Here is a 20,182-nt window from a genome sequence, read left to right as displayed (position 1 = left end):
CATACAGACTCCCTCAATCTTCTTGTTTTGGGAGAAACTCAGTATATAGAGGGGGAGGACAAGTCAACAAACTGCTTGGGAACTGGATGGGGGTGGAGAACTGGAGGGATCTGACTGCTCCTTATATAGACATTTAATTTAATCCTGCTGCCCCCTGCCCGGTTTTTTCTATTCCTATGCCTTTTCTGGGTTCTGTTTGGCAAATTCGCTTGTTTGTCATAAATAAACTTCCAACTCTCTTTGTAGGCACTGAAGTTTGAAGTTTGACCTTCCTTCTCTGTGCTCAGTTGCTTATTCCTCTTTCTGAATTCTGTCTCCATATAGTGTAGGTACAGACATCTCTTAGTTTCCTAATGATGGATACGTATTTCTGTTACCTGTTCTCCTTAATGTTTCTTGGTGAATTCAAGAAAGAAGGTGGTTGAGTGGGTATGTCTTTCTGAAAAACAGAGTCTCTCATATTTTTATAGCAGAAAACATGACTAAGCATGGTATAGATTCTTATAATCCCTTTACTTTTGTTCAATTAAGGCCTAAACTTGGAGGTAAATTAAATTTTGATCTAATTTTGGCTTTAGACTGACTAACAGGAAGAAATAAACTGTATAGCAAAAGGGTTATAGGCACGCACCACCAAACATCTGGATAAAATACAAGTTTAGTGCACAGGTGTTCTGCGTACATGACCACAAGCTAAACATCTGGACATGAGATATTTCCTTCTTTAGTTTGCACCAGATGTTTTGCATCATGGAACAGACATAGCCATGTAATTAAAGTAACTTGTGAGTGGAATGCTGAATTAGCAGCTAACTTGAGGCTACTCCTCTGTGCATCCAGAATGCGCCCATGAGTACGTCCACCACCATCACATAGCCGGTCCACTGAGGCACGCCCTAAGAGGGTCCAAGGAATTCACATCTGCAGGCACTGATCTGGTGACTCTTAACTTTTTCATTCCTAAGGAATCAGTTAAACTATCACAACAAAGTAGTTTTCAATCTATAGTTTTAGAGGCTGAAGAGCTGCCTCAGAGATCTTGTTAAATGGGCATATTTTTTCCACATGTTGGACCTATGAATCTTCCCCCAACCCTCATCTCCAATTTTTAATGGGGAAAAAAAAAAACTATTTTCTTAACTAGCAATATATTTAATGTTTAATTCAACAAAATCCCTTTGGCCTAAACACAGAGCTGGCTTGGACTATAGGACCAGATGAGTTTGTTAGATGGGTGTTCTCTGTGGGATACGAGGACATTTTAAAGTCTGAAAGCTTCTGTGAAGGCCTTTTAGAGCTGGCTATTACACACACACACACCTCTATTTAATTTTTAACCTATTCATTAAGGTAGAGCTCCATCCCACTACCTGTGGGAAGTCTACTGAGCCTTTCCTTTCGTAGTCCTCACTATGCTTCATTGTTTACCATCTGGAATTGTTTACTTTTGTGCTTGACTGACGAAAGTGTCATGTTGACATAATGGCCATCTATTTCCTGGTGAATAATTCTTCAGAAGAGGTACAGAGAACACTGGACTAAGATCCCCACCTTTCCTGAAGCCGCTGAATTTGTGTCATGGGCTCGTGAGCAGTGTTGAGCAGAAATGTACACAGCACTTTGTGAAAGCGCATTCTGGGGGCTGGACTCCCCAGCTTCCTTCCTGTGAGTACATCCAGCTGGCCCGGAAGGGAGCTGTGTTGGATCTTTAAGATGATGGAGGAGAATTCATCAGTATAAAGCAGAGAACCCTTAATGAGAGCAGGGCTCATGCTGGCATGAGAGCAACAGTCCTTTAGTCCCCCAGTTTTACACGTTAGGAAACCCTTCCTTGCCATTGAGATAGCAGAGATTTACAGAAAGGGCTAAATGGGCTTTTCCCACAGGGAGCACAGGCAGATCCCATAAGGAACTGAAATGTTTGCCTGCTTAAAAATGTCTCCATCATGGGTCTCTAGGGTGGCTTTGGCTTAAAGCACTCTTGCCAGGCGGCTCCTGAAGTGACACAAACATAGCGGACAGTCAAGAAAAATCTACTTATAGTTAACTATCCAGTAATTCACACGTGCGCACACACCCACACCCACATATTACCTAACAAAATAGAAATCAGATAACCAAAGCGATTTTAATTTTTCTCTTTAATATGCTATATATTTCCAAATTTTCAGTTTTAAAATTATCATTTTTCACTACAAAGGTAAAGAAGTAAATTAGTAATCCACCTGTCCTCAAGGTGAGCGGTACTAACAGCTTTGTATACACACCTTCGTCCTCTTTAATTCAAACTTTTTTTTGGGGGGGACGGTCACAGTTGTCTTTGCAAAAAGATCATAATGTGAACATTTCTTTGCATCTTGACTTTTATTCTTTATAATACATCCTAATCCTCTCTCCAGATCAACAGATATTCTTAATATGTTTTTATTGGTGCATAACATCCCATAGAATGGATCAACCACAGTTTATTCCATCATTCAGTTCTGAAAGACACTCAAGTTCTGATTTCATCACTACTAGTAAGTCTGTATTGCTCTAATATTATACTATATTATTTATATCAGAAAATATCATTTGAAGGATAAAAAAGAGAGATAATTACTATAAAGTCAAGAAACAGGTGCTGAATGAACAGAAAAATGAATGTATAAAAATGTTGCCTGGGAATGGGGCCACATATTAATATCATTTCTGTCTTGACATACTCTTTTCATTGTGGGTCTTGCTCCCAATGTAGACTGGAAATGCCTGGAAACCAGGAACCAGGCCTCTTTCTTCCTTGTCTGCTCCAAACTGCTGAGCATAGCCCTGCCGAAGCTGCTATCCCAGACCTACACAACCAGTGTGCTCTCCGAGTTTCTTTTGAAACCAGCTGCTTAGATTTCAGAATGAAAATGTTCTATGTGTACAATGTTATAAAATAGTGTATTCCCAGGCAATCCCACAAACTCTTTACTTTAACACATAATGAAGGTCAACTATGAGTATATACGCATACTTACCCTACTATAGTTTATTATTTCTGTGGGAAAATAATGTTCTGAATTCCAAATGAGTATCTGCACGCAGAGAACCCTACTCTGCTGTGTGTGTGTGAGAGAGAGAGATCCTTTTCTCCACTGTCCTCAAATGAGATGTGTTCTCTTCCCTTCTGTTAATCTGCTTGTATGTGGAAATTGAGCAAACAAAATAGGAAATATGATGACTAAATATGAAAGAGCAAGAATAAAGGAAGGCAAAAAGAACAAATTTGACATAAAAGTTTATTTTTCTTAGAGTTCTCATTCATGTGTGATATCTAAGAATTTAAATTTGATGGCTAAAAATATAGCAACTGAAATTTGCATGTAAGGGAAATGAAAATTTATAATTAGGAAAGATTTTATAAGTTTGTTCTTATATGTTCTTTTGGAGTCAATATTTGATGCTCAGAAAAACACAAATGCATTTTAAAAATGAACATTTTGATAAAAGATTGGGAGAAACTATTTAGCATTGGTAGGAAAAAAATTATCTTTTATATAACTTAAAGACAAAGATTTAAAAATTCTTAAAAGAATGTAGTGAGAGATATAAAATGTATTAATCAGTGCTTTCTTTTTTGAAGCCTATGGAAAGAACTAGCTAAAACTTACAAGTAATTTATATAAAATCATAAGTGTATCGAGAAATAATTTTCTGAAATCACCTATAAAATACTTAACATTTTATATTAATAAAAGTACAATCTATATTAAAAATGTGCATTTTTCAATAGGAAATCATCCATAGTTCCATCACTCAAAGACAACCACTACTGTTTTGATGTAGTTCCCTTTGGTCTTATTTATATGAACATCTTTGGGGTGGTCAGACTGTACATATAAAACTTTATTTTTCTTTTACCCTCAATGTAGCATAGATATTTCCTAATATCATACTGATCTTAAGTTCATCCTAAGCAAAAATACCAACAAAAGGAAAAGTATGTGTTTGATAAGATATTTATAAGCATTGTGAAAGATGACAGAGTCAGGGATAATTTTCCTCTCATTTCTCAATGAGGGAAAAAGTTTTGTCCAAAGTGTTACAACAGCATAGCGTCAACCATGTACATTGTGAAACAAGTGGTCATGGTTCTCTTGGTTCTGCACCCGTGAAAGATAAAGTTCTCATCAAGGTAGGAAATAAAAACAAAGGACAATGGAGACAATCTGAGCAACTCAAGTGATGATGAACCCATCTAACCTGCCTGGGAGCTTACCCAACTGTGTCGACACACACACCGCCTTCGGTTGGTTGGTATCCATACTTCTTTCTCTCCTTCAGTCTTACAGTTTTTCACTCATGGTTGGTTTTTAACCCTAATTATCTGAATATCTGAAAATGAAATACAATCAACAGCCAGTTTTTGTGGCTTTTTTTAGTATTAGGTTGGTGCAAAAGTAATTGCGGTTTAGGCAATTATTTTTAACCTTTTAAACCGCAATTACTTTTGCACCAACCTAACAACAGAGACTTTTCCCTAAATGAAATCTTAATCAGAACCTCAATATGTAAAACAGAAGAGAGCGGGCCTTTCCATGTTGTCAAGAATGGAGTGGTGCCAAAAACCAGGATCCACAGCCCATATGTGATGGGCTGTTTAAACGAATATTTGCTTTCAAATTACAAAACATTCAAGGAAAATCATGAAGATTTTACTTATGCTCATTGTTCTGCTAACAAAAAATCAGATTTGTGAAAATTATTACATAAAGTTTCTGATGGAAAAAAGACTGAGAATTTTTAGAAAACAGTGACTTACATTTGAAACCATTAAATTTTGGAATGAATATTGATTTTGTGGTGACATAATCTCTGAAAACTATCACTTCACTCAAAACAGTGAGGAAAATAGTGTGTAGTGTGCGCCTGGAATCCACATTGAACAGATCTTCGTTTATTGCTTTTTTGTTTGTTTTTTAATTTTTTTGGGGGGTAAAAATAATGAAGTAAAATTTTGCTCCATTTGTGGAGATGGAAATCAGAAAGAAAGTTAAAGGAAAATAAGTACATAACTTAGGAATTCAAAAGTGGAATATAAATAGACTAAACTGTTTCAGAATATCAAAAATGCATTTTAACTCAGCAAATTCATCATGTAACAAACTAAGAAGGCAATGAAAGAACAGTTGCAATTTCCTCTAAGAAATCCACAAATTAAGAAATCCTCGCATTTCATTGATGTTGAGGAGACAACTGGGAAATTTATAGCATGACCTTCTAAAATCACAGCACCCTTCAAAACTCTTCCCATTGATATTAGAATAAAATCCAAACTCCTTGATCTGACCTCTGCCTCTGCCCGTGTCCTTCTTATCCTCCTTCACAACTCTGAAGTCACACTTACCTTCTTTCAGTTCCCAGAATATGCCAGACCATTTTGCTTTAGGGTCTTTGTCCCCACTCTCCCCTGCATAGGGGCTTCAGTCACAATTGGCACCCGTTAACCTGTTATGGGTTATGTTGTGTACCCTCTCATTCATATGTTGAGGTCTTAACCCCTCAGTACCTCAGAATGTGATCTTATGTAGAAATAGATCTTTGAAGATGTAATTAGTTAAGATGAGATCATATTGGAGGGTAGACCCCTAATCCAATGACTAATATCCTTATAAAACAGGGAAATTTGGACACAGACCCACACCCTGGGAGAATACCATGTGAAGATGAAGGCAGAGATTGAGGTGATGCTTCCACAAGCCAAAGATTGCCCAAGATTGCTGGCAAACCACCAGACAATAGGAGGCATGGAACAGATCCTTTCTTCACAGCCCTCAACGGAACCAACCCTGTGGACACCTTGAATTTGAACTTCCGGCCTCCATAACTGTCAGACAATAAATTTCTGTTATTTAAGCCACCTAGTCTGTGGTACTTTGTTATGGCAGCCCCAGAAAGCTAATACAGTATGCTCTTATTCTTCAAGTCTTGGCTTAAATGTTGTTTTCTCTGAGGAAACTTGAACCTAGATCCCCCAGTATTTTCTACCAAAGCTCTTGTTTATTTTCTTCAGAACACAAACATAAATCTGTAACTATGTTATTGGTTTGCTTGTTTGTCTTTGAAATCACCCCCACTAGAAGGTAAGCTCCCCGGGACCAGGGACTTATTGCTTTTGCAGCAGCTCTCAGAATGTCTGGAACACGACAGCGCTCAATAAATGGGGTGAGAAATGTTCAGGAGTTGCATCAAAGCACCAAGAGTATATATTAATTGTCATGCACATTTTTGATTTAGCAGCGATAAAGTTTTTTGAAGAACTGAGGAAATTTAAAAATACTCTCAATTTTTTGTTTTATGACACTCTTCTGTCTTTCTGATTGGCAAATTTCCAAACATTTTCAAATAGAATAAAAGTGTATCGTTCAAAACGCTAGGAAGTTTGGGGAGGCAGAACACACTTTATGTCATCAAACTTCACATGCTGCCAGTGAGGAGCTTGCAAAGAGATAGTGAAAGCTGTAACAATTCTTCAAATATTCAGATCCAGTGAATCATGTGGTTTGCTGAATTCACATTACATATGTGACATTTATTTCTTGTTTAAAATATGTTTAATACCTGAAACTACTATAGTAATTCTTTCTAAAGAACTTCAAGGCAAAACTATCGACACTTTTTCCTTCTGACTTTACACGTAAAACACTACTTTATAGTTTGTCACCTTAGAGAAGTAATGAATATTTTAAAGCCATTTGGGATGGAACAGAGCAATTACAGCAAAAAAATATTCTAAAGAGTCTTTTCCCCTTCATCATGAGAACAGGACAAAATTAATACTTCTTACTAAGGATTAGGCAATATATTACTCAATTTAAGTTCACAATTTTCGGAGAACAGTTGCAACAAAATGAACCTCATTTCAGAGTTTCTAGTAAGATGGAAGAAACCACTACATGAGGTAATCGTCAAGAAGTTCTCCAACTTGATGCCTATAATCCTTGAACCTTGAAGGCTTTTTCAACGTCTCAGTTCTATTGTCTCAACTAAAATCTAATTTGGCTGTATGTCCATTCAACGTGGACTTCACAATAATAGTCTTTGCAATGCAGAACTATAATGTATGGCTTTATATTGGCCAACTGCTCTCATTTTATAACCCCCAGAATTATAGCACCATGGAGGAGACACTCAGTGGCCAGAACAGAAGTGGTACCAGTGCTACTGTGGAGAGAATTTGGGCTTCAACTGGCACACTGATGAGGAGCCACCCATTTCATCACAGCTATAAATACGTAACACTTTAGTTAGTACGCCATCATATTCTACATTCTTAACTTTAATGTACAGTTCTACCGGCTGTGATTATAGATGGAGGTGATGTCGCTGTCATTACTGAGGTGATACAACGGCAATTAACATGCCAATTTACTAGACTGTAAGAAAGCTTCTGGCAAGGCAGGGATTTTCATTTGTTTTGTTCACTGCTGTATTCCCAGGGCTGTGCAAAATTCCTGAGCACTCAATAAATGTTTGTTACTTGAATGATTTTATGAATCTATTCTCATTTTTTAGAAAAGTACATTAAAAATCCATTTGAAAGGGGTTAACCTTGAATGTATATTTAAATTTCTTCCCTAGTTGATAGCCATTCACGGACAGATCAGTTACTGCACTACTGCACTGCCCGTGTAATCACTAGCCTTACTCGACTCCCCTAAAAAGGAATTAGACCAAATGCATCCGGGTAGATCTTTTTTTAGGATGTTCCATTCATTCCACAGCTGATACATCAATGTGCCTCACAGGAGATCACTCTAGTCTCATTACACAATACTGTTCAGACAGTGGTTTTTGTATTAGACCAAGGTGTTTGGTCAGATTTCCTTGGTATGGCAAAGGTTACTTTTCCAGAAACTTTCAAAAATGGTTATATTTGGCTATATCGATGCATTTTTTCAGAGATTTATGACGATATGCATCTCATCAAAGGGCTAAGAAATATTTCTGTGTACATCAATATCGTGGATTTTGGGGGCGTATTTACATTTTTGGTCTGCAGTGACATGTCATTAAGGGCATTAAGAACAGAGTGAAATTCATTCTATGCTTTATGAGCTTAGGGGCCTGGAAAATTGGAAACAATACCTGTGCCCTCAGGGAGCTCCCAGGGGCTCAGGAAAGGCTAGAGTCGGGTGATGCCTCCCAGTTTCCTGGCTGATGAATGAAGCGACAAAGACAAGGTTGCAAGGAAAGGTGTTACCAGTTTAGTTTTAGGTGTTTAACTTGTTACACCTGAGGCACATCTAGGAGGTTATGCATCCAGAGCTCAGGATAGATGGTCTGGAAACACCATAACTTAGGGGGCTGTCAGCAGAAGAGGAGACAGACAAGGAATAGAACAGGACAGAGGGATGTCACACAGGCATCCTGGAAAACAGGGAGCCTGATGGGCATTACTAAATGATAGAGAAAGACTGGGCAGGATGTGAGTGACTGGAAATGGCTCCCTAGAAAAACCACTAGAAGGAAATATGTGTGTGGGGACAGAGCCAGGAGTGCAGTTTGCAGGCTCTCACCCTCACGTGGAAAGGTGCCGGCTCAGGTAGTAAATGGCCATCAACTGTGATTGGACGGCCATCCGCTGTGGCTCGTTGGCCGTCAGCTGTAACCAGTGAGCCATTGGCCACTAATATAACTGCTGTGGCTACGCTAGCAGCAAATGGGGGCTAGCAAGAAGATGGTGGCTGGCAAGCTCGGATTGCAGTTAGCACGGCAGAGTGTGGGTTGCAGATTGCAGAGAAATGGACGGCAGGCTGTGGATAGTGTGGTTCCTGCCTCCTGTGTCTCCAACCCAGCCGCCAGCGAGAATGTAGTGGTATGACTCCTCTATCTATGGCTCCATAGGTGTTCCTTTTTGGTCTCACCATGTTCTGCGTTCTTGTGTGGGGAGTGGGACCAGAGACCCCGCAGGCCACCCTGCATGACAATGTGAAAATATCAACCAGTCTATTCTTGACTGTTAAGATTTCACGCGGATTTTCTTCTTTTAACTTTTCTGTATTTTGTGCATTCTGTATAATAAATACCAATTACATTTACATTAAGAAAATAAATACTCTGATAAAGTCTAAACTATTTTATGAGAATCAAGGGCAAGGAATGATTAATTCACAAGTATTTGCCTATGTGCTGGGTGCCATGCTAAAGATAAAACAAGGAACACAAGGATGGCTATATTTTTAACAAAAGGAATGGCAACTGGTTTGACAAGGGAGGGATGTAGGGCTTGTGGGATAGTAGCAGGACATGTGGCTGGCAAAGGAGTTTGGGGCCAGATTATAACGGACTTTACATGTTTTGTCAAATGGACTTGATTGAGGGGCGGAGTTAGGAGCATTGAGCCTTATCTGGACTTAATTTGCCCCTTAACTGGGACAGCCATGTGGTTTTAGAGTTCGGAGACTGGAAGCACAGTTACAAGGCCACTGCAATAACTGAATGAAGGACACGCAACGGGGAGGAAAAGGGGCCAGGTCCAGAGATATCTGGGTGTAGCACCCACAGGTTAATAGGATACTACTGATGGGAAGTACAGCAAGTCCTTGAATTACATCGTTCAGTTCAACACTTTCATTATGACGTTGATAAGATGCTACTGTTTGTTAATTAGCCTGTGGTAAAATTGGTTTATTTATACGTAGTTTCACTTAAAGTCTCAGAACCTATTCACAACGTTGATGAGGACGTTGATGAGGACTTACTGTATGTTGGGGGAAAGAAGACATCAAGAATGACTGGGTTTTTAACTTGGGTCCATCAGTGGGTAGAGTGGCAACTATCCTACAGAGTTTGTACATAGTGACTCTAATTGCCTGGAGTGATCACTGCTATCTAAAATTAGAAAGTGAGTGGCTGTGTCAGATAGGATTATATGAAAGAGGATAAGAAATGTGAGATCTACTTCTGAGACCACCACAAAACAGAAGCCTGAACTCTACCTGTCTCCTCACTGCATCTGCATATTTCGGTACTTCTCTTTTTCCAGTCCATAGAATTCAATATTTCTGTGACAAAGAGGGATGTTGTTATGATTTTAAAGACATGTTTACATATAAATAGCTATGGCATCTCAGGAAGGGACTTTCTCTCGGTAGAAAAGTTTGGGTGAAGTCTGATAAAGGCGCAAGTGAGGGAAAGAAACAGGTAAAATTAGACGGGAGTTTGTGGTTTTAAAGTAAAGGAGCAAAACCCAGTAGGTCCCAAGTGAATTGTATTAGTTTGGGCTAAGATACCTTAAGGTGACAGGCACTGTACCTGTATTCATGCATTCTTTCATTTATCCCCATTTCACAGCATTGAAAACGGAGCCTTTTGGTTACACAACTTGCCCAAGGATGCCCAACTAGTAACTAAAGGAGGCCAAATTTGAACCCAACTGGAAGTACTACAGTATAAAGTCTCTCTTCTGTACCAGCCATGACCAAGACATCTTTAATTAAAATTCTCACATCTCCTCCTGCAATAAGGTAACTTATGTTGCACAGGCCATGTCAGTCTTGGAGTGTGCCACCGTTGAGTTACTAGGGAAAGGCCTTCCTTATCGCCCTAGGTGAAAAACTGAGCGCCAGGTGGTGTTAGAGATGGCAGCAGCTCCTCAAATGGTTACACCCTTAATTATGATAAGGTTTCAAATAAGGTTCAGGAAGCCAGTCACTTGACCCGGTTCTTGCATTAATATCTAAGTCTTGTCGGTTAATTGTTCCTTTTGTTACTCTTAAGTGGGTAGTGTTACAGAGTGAATTTTTATTCACTCTGAAAACATTGGTGCTAAACACCAGTTACACCTGCCCCACCAACTGGATGGCAAGAACCCTTTGCTTCCCCGGAAGCCCTCGTCCTCCCTCCTTCCCAACCTTCAGATAACCCTTAGGATGCTTCCCTCTCCTACAGCCTCTAGCTTCTGGCCTGAACCCAAGCTTGCGCCCTGTCACCTCCGGACCCCACCCCACCCCACTGGAGTGTTCGAGCGGCGAGTGTGAGCGCGCCGGTGTGCGAACCACAGACTCACGAGCAGCCGCTTGTTGCTCCCGCTGCCACGACATGGGGAAGTGAAAATGAAATTGACTTTTCGAGAAATGATGAAAGCCGCGCTGCCTGCCAATGAACAGCGGCGGCGAACTTCCGCACCTCGCGGCGGGGTGGCTCGCCCTCCCTCCGCCTCCACCTCCCGGTTGCACAAGCTTGAAACAAACACTGGGGAGGAAGGGCGGAGGGAGGAGGGCGGAGAGGGGAGGCGAGGGAGGGAGCAAGGGAGGGAGGGAGGCAGGCAGGGAGGAGGGCGGGGGGTGGGGGGATTTCCAGCCTCGGCTCTTCGCAGTTTCCTCTCCTTGTTTTGCTTTCGATCTGGACTGTTCTCAGGCAAGCCGGGGAGTTAACTTTTAGTTTTGCTCCTGCGATTATTCAACTGACGGGCTTTCATTTCCATTTCACACACCCTAGCAACACTTAAACCTTGCGGAATTGTATTGGTAGCGTGACAAAGCACCCTGAGAGGTAACATTTTTCAAATAATAGTTGTGACTGTGCGTGTGCGTGTGTGTGTTTCTCGAGGGCATGTTTATGAGACCTGGAGGGGCTATGTGTGTGGGTGTCCTGATGTTTTGACACGATGTTTTGCAGACTGAGAATGCTGGGGTTCATAAATATTAATACCGATTTTCGGATGAACAGTAGGCGCTGTTATGGATCATCTGATTTTAGGGGAGACAGGTTCTGCTGCTGTTGCTGCTGCTACTGGGTCCGCTGAGGCTGCGAGGAGGAGGAGGAGGAGGTAGGGAGGGAGGAGGAGGAGGAGGTCGGTGGAGGTTTAATTTCACTTTTGGATTTGCAGATGCGGAAAGGTTGCTCCATGGACACAGACCTGCTCTGTGTGATTCTGCGCCCCAGGTGTTGTGTGTGTGTTTATGGGGGGGTGGTACTGGTCCGCTGGACTCGGGCCTCCTTTTACAACAGAATCACCGTGTGCGAGTGTGTGCGTGTTAACAGACGCCGTCGCCTCCAGGTCCGAAGCAGGGGAGCAGGTCCTTCTCAGTGCCCGGCAGCGGCGCCTCTCTGCAGGCAGCCTCCAGTGTAAATAAGCAGGAACCGCCGTCCGCCCGGCTGCCTGCGCTCTGAGCCCTGGAGGGAGAGGCGCCTCCCGCCGCGGTCAAAGGAAACTTGATGGGAAGCCCGGGGCAGTCTCAGGGTTCGCCCGCACGCCGAGCTCGGGGAAGGGTCGGGGGCGTCGGGTGCCAGCGGCCCGAGCGCGCGGCCGGGCGCGGAGCGGGGCTGGGCGCCGGGCCTCGCCGGCGCGCCCGGCTTCCTGGGGGCTGGGCCACCGCTGCCGCCGCTCGGGAGGGACACCGCACCCTCCTTCCCGCCGGCCAGCGCCCAGCCTGGCCCAGGGGCTTTGTCACTGCACTTGTCCCGGAGCGCGGGGGGCTCCGGTGGTGCGTCCCGGGAGGGCGCCGCGCCTAGCGGTCATCTGCTCTGGCCGCGGCCTAGCGCCAGGCGCGTCCGGGTCCCTGCAGGCGCCCCCAGGCCGGCCTCGCGCGCTGGGCCTGACCCGCCTCGGCTACGGAGCGGGCGAGGTGGGGGCGGGGAGCCTCCGGGGACCGAGCGGCGCCCTGCTGGCAGGCTCGGGGGACCAGCGTCCCCCGGGGAAACCGGGGGCACAGGCCGCGGCGGGGTGCGGACGTGAGTGCCCGCCCCGTGCCCTTCGACCCCGTTCTGGGCGCCCGAGTGGCATTCGGCCGCCGGCCGAACATGGTTGGTGCAAAGCCGCGGCCGCCACTTCCTTTCCGCCTAATCGGCGGGGCTCGCCCACCGAGCGCTGCCCGCCGTGGCCATTCGTGGCGCCCGCCAGCCCTCGGCTGCTCTCCGTGCCAGGGCCTGGGGGCCTTTCCAAGTTCGGAGGGCTTCTGGATGTAACTTGTCCCCTTCCCCTGGATGCACCCGTATCTCTGTTTTGGCTCTAGGTTTTGATGCGTTTGCCGCCTTCACCTCCTTGCCCCGTTAGAGGGAAGAAGGGAAGGAGTCTGGCAGCCCGAGCCGGGCGCAATGACAGTATTCCGGGCCAGTCAGTATTGAGGTGAGGCGCCCAGGTCAGTTGCTGTAAGCCGGACCCTTGTTCATCAGTTGTAAATGTCACCCCTGGGACTGACTGTAGAGGTTGCCACCTATTAGCAGCTTGGCTTTCACTCGTTTTTTAACCCCATAGTACAGAGTTTGGAACTTGGGGACATTTTACCCGCTCCTTCCGTCTTCAGTCTCCTCCCTCCAGTGTGGGTAGTAAGTAGGGCTCCTTGTCCTTGGTTAGGGAATGAGAAAACGCAGAGCCTTTCTATATGAGGATAAATGCTGACATTTGCCTCCTGCCACTGGCCTCCCTGTTGCTGTGAGTCGGTCTGCTTTTGATGAATGGCTAGGGAAGGTGGAGGATAGTTACATTTCCTGTTGTGGATTTTCAGGAATCAACCAAGGTTGCTGTCAAGCCTGCAGTCATTTATTACTTTTCAGACCGATTTCAAATACCATTGGAACTTAGCAACCTGCAGGTTTTTGGTGCTCAAGGGCAGGTGCAGACGGGTCTGGGTGCACGCTCCCTTACCGGGACCTGGAGGTCATCCCTGTCCCGCTTCATTGGGCACACAGATTCAGGCTTCTCTCGTTTCCTCAGCCCCCCATATTCCTTTTTTTGAGGGGGGAAGGAGAAAATACAAACCTAAAAAATCCTAGAAAAACTTGTCTCTGGAAACTTCAGGAGATAGAATATTTAGAATATAAACTGGCATTTCTAAGGGGTAACCTTGGAACGAACATCTATTGATTGATGTGGTCCAGTCTGGAATTTCACTGTCATTAGTGAATGATTATAATTTATAATTCAGCTGGTTGTGTAAGAAGTTAGATTTTGGCCTCTTAGATAAAAAAAGTTCTTGTCTGTTATGATTTGTAACTGCTTCTTAACATTAAAGAGTTACATATTGCATTCTCAATGAGTTGTCTTTTCTGTTGACCTTGAAAAGTTAGAGATAAGTCCACATTTCAGGGTTACCTGTAAAAAAGTCATAATCAAAAGTAAGTGTTGTTAAATTGGAAGCAAATTATAGCACACAAATGGTTGTCTTAAAGTCCTGATAACTCCACTTTTCTCTAACTCTGCTTTTGGAAGTGATATATTAGGCAAATATTCAATATACAAAACCAGTTAAAGATGTTTAAACTTAGTAGTGGAAAATTTGAAACTTTGGATGATTAACATTTGATGTTCATTGATACACTCAGGTTTCCAAGGACATTGTACTTTTATTCTTAGTATTATTCAAGTGTAAGCTCTGTTGTTTTTAGAGCATTTTCACACAATTTCCTTTTCATAGAGAACAGACCACTGAACTCTAAATGGGGTATCTGGGACGTGGTTCCATTATGTGCTTTATACCAAAAAGGGCTTACACCAAACAAGGGACTTTATTCATTTAATAAATTTCCCTAGAACATCCCACTATGCCCCAGACACAGTGCTAGGCTCTGTGTGTTCAACTGGGAACAGGAAGACAACTTCTTTACTCTCTAGGGAGATTGCATTCTAGTTGGGGATCTGACTATACACAACTAAATAAATGCAGTAAGTAGCATTTGGGGTTAGTTCTATGGAAGGTAATTTATTACTTAACTGTATATCTGATAAGGTTGCTTTTGGGAATGGATGAAATACTGCATATGAAAAAAGGTTGTGTAAGTTACAGCAGTTTACCAATGTGTAAGGCATTAACCTTCAGAATTCTACCAGTTTATTATTAATTTTAAAAAGCCAGGAAATCCTGACTGTAGATTAAACACTGACTTTTCTCTTATAGAATTTTCAGCAAGAAGGGAATTTACTTATGATACATAATGGTATATATAATGGTAGAATATATAAACAATGGTAAGGAATTAAACACGAATAACTATTTTATGTAAAGCATCAAAGTATTTAACAATAAAATATGGCATTGTCAGTGAACATTTTTTCTGTCAGAAGAACAGTTAGATTATATTTGTGGAGACCAGAGAAAAATCTTCCCAAATTCATTGTGCTTTAGTTCGAATCTTTTTCAGTATTGTTTCAGACATAATTCATTATTATTACAGGCATGCCCTTACTGATTTAGTGTTTTGCTGTAACAGCTTCAAAGGGACTCAGTTAACTTGCATTTATTGAATGCTTACTTATCATGTGCCCAGCACTATATACGTGAAAATAATGTGACAATGTATGTGAAAGTAAATAGACCAGATAGTTTATATTTCTAATATGACACAGAAGTACACAAACTTGTATATAAAAATAATATAAATTACTGTGAAATATGAGTTGTTAATAATCAAGTCAGTTCTTTTTTCGTCAGTATGGGACACCATGTACCTTCCCACTCAGGTACTGTGTTTCTCTGAAAATTAGACCGGGTCTTATATTAATTTTTGCTCCAAAAAACACATTAGAGCTTATGTTCAGGGGATGTCATCCTGAAAAATCATGCTAGGGCTTATTTTCCAGGTAGGTCTTATTTTCAGGGAAACACGGTAGGAGGACAGGACTTTCTGCCCAATTTGTGTCCTGCTTTTGGCCTGAGTGTGATGAATGTTTACTCAAGGCAGGGTTGAGGAGTGTTCCTCATGGTGGGGGTGGCTGGTGGGAATGGGAGTGAGCAGGTTTGATTAAATCTTGACTTTTCAACAAAGAATGATAAATTATCTATAGGATACAGGTTTAAACCTGAAGCCAATATTTCATGTAAAATACCAAGGGGAATATACAGGCAGGACATCAAGCCTACAGGGTCCTGTTGCTGAACTGTAACCTGTCTCCAGGACTCCGCCTTGCAGCAGGCCCATAGTTGCCAGCATTTTACCTTCAGAGATCCCATTGAAATGATTTCTCCCCTCACCAGCTCTATCTTTCTACACTGTCTCTGAAACACCGTGCATTTAGTTAGGAATACTTCATATGCTCATTTTTATTACTCAGAAACACGTAAGTCTTCCTCAGAACTCGTGATTGACTTGAGAGAACTAGCATCATCAAATCTAGTTGATTTAATTCCAGCCAAAAAACTAATGTTTTAGATAGGCTGGGCAGCTGTTTTTTAGATATTCTTATAGTCCTTCTAGGCTTTCTGAGGCTTTGGAACTAGCGCAGGACCTTCCCACTTCAATCAGTAACTGAGTTCTGCTGGGGATCCAGGGACCTCAGGGTATGAACCATTGTAGTAACCCAGGCAATTATTTTATTAAATGAACAAACATTTTTCCCTTATTTCATGTATTTATTAAATATTTGCTGACAACCAGCCATGTTCAAGACTAGTGGAGGTACATGAAAACAAGAGTCCAGAGACCTGGACTTGATTTTCAGCTCTTTTATTAACTTTCCAACCACTTCCCCTTTTTGGACCTTCGTTTTCACGTCTATAAAATGGGCTTGCATAGTTCTGTCATCTCTGGATGGGATTTATGTGTGTGTCAAAATCACTAAGGGGTGGGAGCTTTTAGAAACCACATGGTAACTTTCAGATCTAAAACCCCTTCCTCTCCTTGACTCTCCTGCCCTAAGGAATCCCCCTTCTCCTTCCTCTCAGTGAGCCTAGTATTCACTGCTGTGTCCTGGATCCCTACCCCTCAGGTGTGTGGGCCAGAGAGCAAAGGTGGAGAACTGCTGAATCAAGGATCTCTTCTCAGAGCCAAATCTTTTTATTTTTTCATTGGCTCAGAGGCTACATTATGCAGGAAGGTAAGCAGATGGAATCTGTTATCCATATTTTAGACAAGGCTTTTGGAATAGGGAATCTGGTCACTCGCTGTTGGCTCTGCCCATGTTGACATTGCTTGTCCTATAAAAATAGTATTAGTGTTATGGTTTTGAAACTTTGAATTTTCCATGCTGAAGAGGCAAGAAGGACTTTGTGTCATTGGCATGTCTCTGTCTAGGAAAGCCATAAAGAGTTACGGGTTTGTTTGTTTTGTTTTTTACTGTTTTGGCTCATATCTTCCTTTTACAATTTAATATTTAGCTTCGATAAGCAAGAAAGAACTGGAGTTGAGCAAAAATGTCTCCGTATGTCTCATGCCCTGTGTGCATGTCTTGTAGTCCCATTTTTATGAGAAACAGAAGGCTGTGCGGTTCTTTCTGATGATGGATTCTAAGCATTTTTATCTCAAGGGCAAGGCCACTTTCTTTCAACAGAATATCTTAATTTAGGATTTTGTGCAATAAAAGCTTGCCCAGTTTTCATTAAACAAACATTTTTGAGAGTTAACTACTTGCTATTTTCATAAATAATTTCTTTCAGGTGTACTTAGCAGTCTGTTGCTATCTGTAATAACATTTGATACTTGCACACCTAATGTGATCAAAGGAAAGATGAGTTTGCCATTTAATATGTTCTTATTAAGCTTATGAATGTCAGGTTTTTGTAGGATCCAAAGAAATACTTGATAGATTGAATATACTGTCCTGGACCCATAAGTTTCGAATCCTACTGACTTTCTAATTTCATGACGATGTATTGAGTGAGAAAGAACGGCATACAAATTATTTTATTTTAAGTAGTATCTAACGTGTTATTTTTGAAGAGAGCTTTTTTTCCTCTCCTTACCCTACACTTATTGAAGACAATGAGGAAAATTATAGTGGTGAGGAGACAGTGTCCTCACACTTTGAGCTAGGATGTGAGTGAGTGTGTGAGTAGTGCACTACGATTGGGAGGGCACTGAACAGTGACAGTTGGGGGATGAGGTGATGAAAAAACAGAATAAGGTGGAGTGTAGAATAGCGCCTCCTAAATTACGGAGTGGGAGAGAGAGAAGAGGGAATCAGGCAGGTAGACTTTTTGTCTTACCACAAATGTTATTGACAGCATTTCGGAGGTGGTGGGAGCGAGTTGGTAGTTAATTGATCGTTCACTCAAGGGGAAGGTGAAATTCTGGAAGGTTCTCCATTTCCAACTCGGGAGTTAGTCCTTTTTATCCTTGGGATGATGAAGTCTAATGGGAAAACTGCTAGGCATCAGCCAACTTTCGACAAGTGAATGGGGCAGGGGGATCTGAGTGGTTGTCACCGGGCCATGGTGGAAGCCACCTTGCAGTTGGAGAGGATGGAGGAATTGATACCACCTGAGGCGTCAGACTCAGTCCACAATTGCCCTTGGAGGCAACCATGGGCCCTGAGAGTAAGGCACGTGTTGATAAAATAGATCAGAAAGATTGTACTAGTTCTCCTAGGACCTCCTCTCGTCTCCTATGCTGGGCTTCCTGCTGCTGTTTTATTTTTGTCAAGTTGTAGGAGGTGACTAGGGAATTAGGAGAATAGAATGAATGGGTCAATACTGGGTTTCCCTGAAGAATAGATGGCACAAATGAACGCTGAAGGATGAACACCATAACTGGGGATTGCAGATTTTGAAACTAGCACTCCATGTTGTAGTTGGGATTGTACATTGAAGTTAACTTTCTGGAATTCAATTTGGTGTTACATACTGAAGTCTTAAAAATGTTAAACCCTCTGTTCCAGTAATTCCACTTCTAGGAATTTACCCACATGAAATAACCAGAGATGGGACAAAGGGTTGTGTATAAGGATGTTCATAGAATTAGCTTTTGTTATAGTGAAAACTGGGAAACAACCTAAATACCCAACAGTAGGGACACATTTAAATGAATTATAGCACATCCAGACCCTGAGTATTATAGATCAAATTCATGTTTTTGCGTTTAATGACGGGACAATGTTTGTGTTATGGGTTATGTGGAGAGAGGACATTCAACTGTGACCTTAATTTTACTTTTAAAATGTGTGTGTATGTTTATATACATCATTAAAAAAAAATCAGAAGAAAACATTTGGATGGTGGGATTGTGAGATCTGGCTTCCCCCACTTCCCCCCTTGAAACACTTGTATTTTCTAAATTTTATACAACAGCACAATTACATTTATAACCAGAAGAATATTCTCAGGACAGTTCTAAAGTGTCTACTCTGACGTCACCTCTGGTAAATGTAGGGTTGGGATGAGGGAGTTGCACGGGCTCAGGAGGATGTGCATGGGCTTGGCCATTCTCGCGCGCTCTCTGCTTTGGTGTATGAACCTAGGCCCTAGAATCAGGGCCTCCCCAGCCAGGACCAAGAGAAGCTGCCGTCATCCCATCACAGCTCCTGCTATTTCATGACCCTTAGATTGATGGATCCTCGGTGAGAATGGGACACGCTGTTTTGTCAAGAACTGTGAAGGGTCTGAGCTATTACCCCATTTCACAGATACGTCCTTTGTATATGTGAGTACTGCAGACTTTAAGACACTGGCATAGGAGAAGAGCGTTCTTGACTGATCTTTACAACCAAGTCCACAGCCAGAGTGATGTTGGGCTCCATCTCTTTTGAAATGTCCATGGTTAGAGAGCTAGGTCTTCCTGGCCCCTTGGGAACTGAACCTGTGGACCAGGTCCAGGCTGTAACCATTTGGCCTTCTTGAGGAGACACAGAAGTTTGACTACTTTTTTGGATCAGAGTAATTAATGTAGACAAATGGCTACAGATCCAGTTCTTGTGGGGTGTGAAGAGTAAAATGTTTCTCAAGGAAGTGAATGCAGACATTGCCTATCTTTCTATCATATACATTCTCTATATTTACATAGTATACATTCCTGTGCCTCAGGTGGCTACGCTGTATCACAGGGTGAATCACTGATGCATCCAGGGAAGTTTTATCGAGATATTGGAGACATTTTTGGGTTGTTATGAAACAAGGGTTAGGTATAGCTCTTAGGAGTTGAAAGGCAGAATGCCAAAGCACAGCCAAAAAGGAAAAAAAAAGTATTGATTAGGACAACACTATCCAGTACATACATAATGTGTACCATATAGAGTTTTAAATTTTCTAGTAGCCACGTTAGAAAAGCAAAAAGTAGGTGAAATTAATGTTAATAATCTTTGATGTTACCCTGTATATCCAAAATGTTACCATTTCGACATGAAATTACTATAAAAACATGAATGAGATCATTAATGTTCCTTGTTCATACTGCATCTGCAAAAGCCATTGTCTGTTTTCTACCCACAGCACATCTTAATTCATCCTGGTCACATTTCCCGTGTGCAGGAGCTGCGTGGCGCAGGCGGCTGTCACGTTAGACGGTA

At 42.1% G+C, this 20,182-nt stretch overlaps 1 protein-coding gene and 2 long non-coding RNA genes across 10 annotated transcripts in view; 2 read left to right on the top strand and 1 right to left on the bottom strand.

Annotated features, from left to right (window-relative positions):
- Window positions 1–1,074: 1,074 nt before the first annotated feature.
- LOC141571052 (uncharacterized) lies at window positions 1,075–7,405 on the top strand. The gene is made up of 3 exons (XR_012495552.2): window positions 1,075–1,665; window positions 2,400–2,519; window positions 5,645–7,405. It is a non-coding gene; the product is annotated as an uncharacterized LOC141571052 (long non-coding RNA).
- On the bottom strand, window positions 1,691–11,195 carry LOC148755096 (uncharacterized). 2 transcript variants are annotated; one of them, XR_016019368.1, is made up of 3 exons: window positions 9,966–11,195; window positions 4,244–4,359; window positions 1,691–1,995 (listed from the first exon to the last, which is right to left on the bottom strand). It is a non-coding gene; the product is annotated as an uncharacterized LOC148755096 (long non-coding RNA). The 2 variants fall into 2 exon arrangements; XR_016019367.1 differs by lacking the exon at window positions 1,691–1,995 and having other exon boundaries at window positions 2,511–4,359; window positions 9,966–10,031; window positions 11,036–11,195.
- Window positions 11,196–11,313: 118 nt separating this feature from the next.
- Window positions 11,314–20,182, top strand: part of IRF2 (interferon regulatory factor 2) — a 75,230-nt gene continuing 66,361 nt past the window's right edge. For 2 of the 7 annotated variants that reach the window (XM_074329852.2, XM_019736120.3), the window contains exon 1: window positions 11,314–11,520. The gene's annotated coding sequence lies outside the window, so the exon portion shown is untranslated. Of the gene's footprint in view, window positions 11,521–11,678; window positions 11,798–11,845; window positions 11,914–20,105; window positions 20,180–20,182 lie in introns of those variants that run through there. The other 5 variants (XM_074329850.2, XM_074329851.2, XM_074329854.2 and 2 more) reach the window with 5 other exon arrangements.

This window comes from Rhinolophus sinicus, chromosome 16 (genome assembly GCF_057876585.1).
Source record: "Rhinolophus sinicus isolate RSI-liver-muscle chromosome 16, RSI-T2T, whole genome shotgun sequence".
Classification (NCBI taxonomy): domain Eukaryota; kingdom Metazoa; phylum Chordata; class Mammalia; order Chiroptera; family Rhinolophidae; genus Rhinolophus; species Rhinolophus sinicus.
This window is presented reverse-complemented; position numbering and strand designations above follow the sequence as displayed.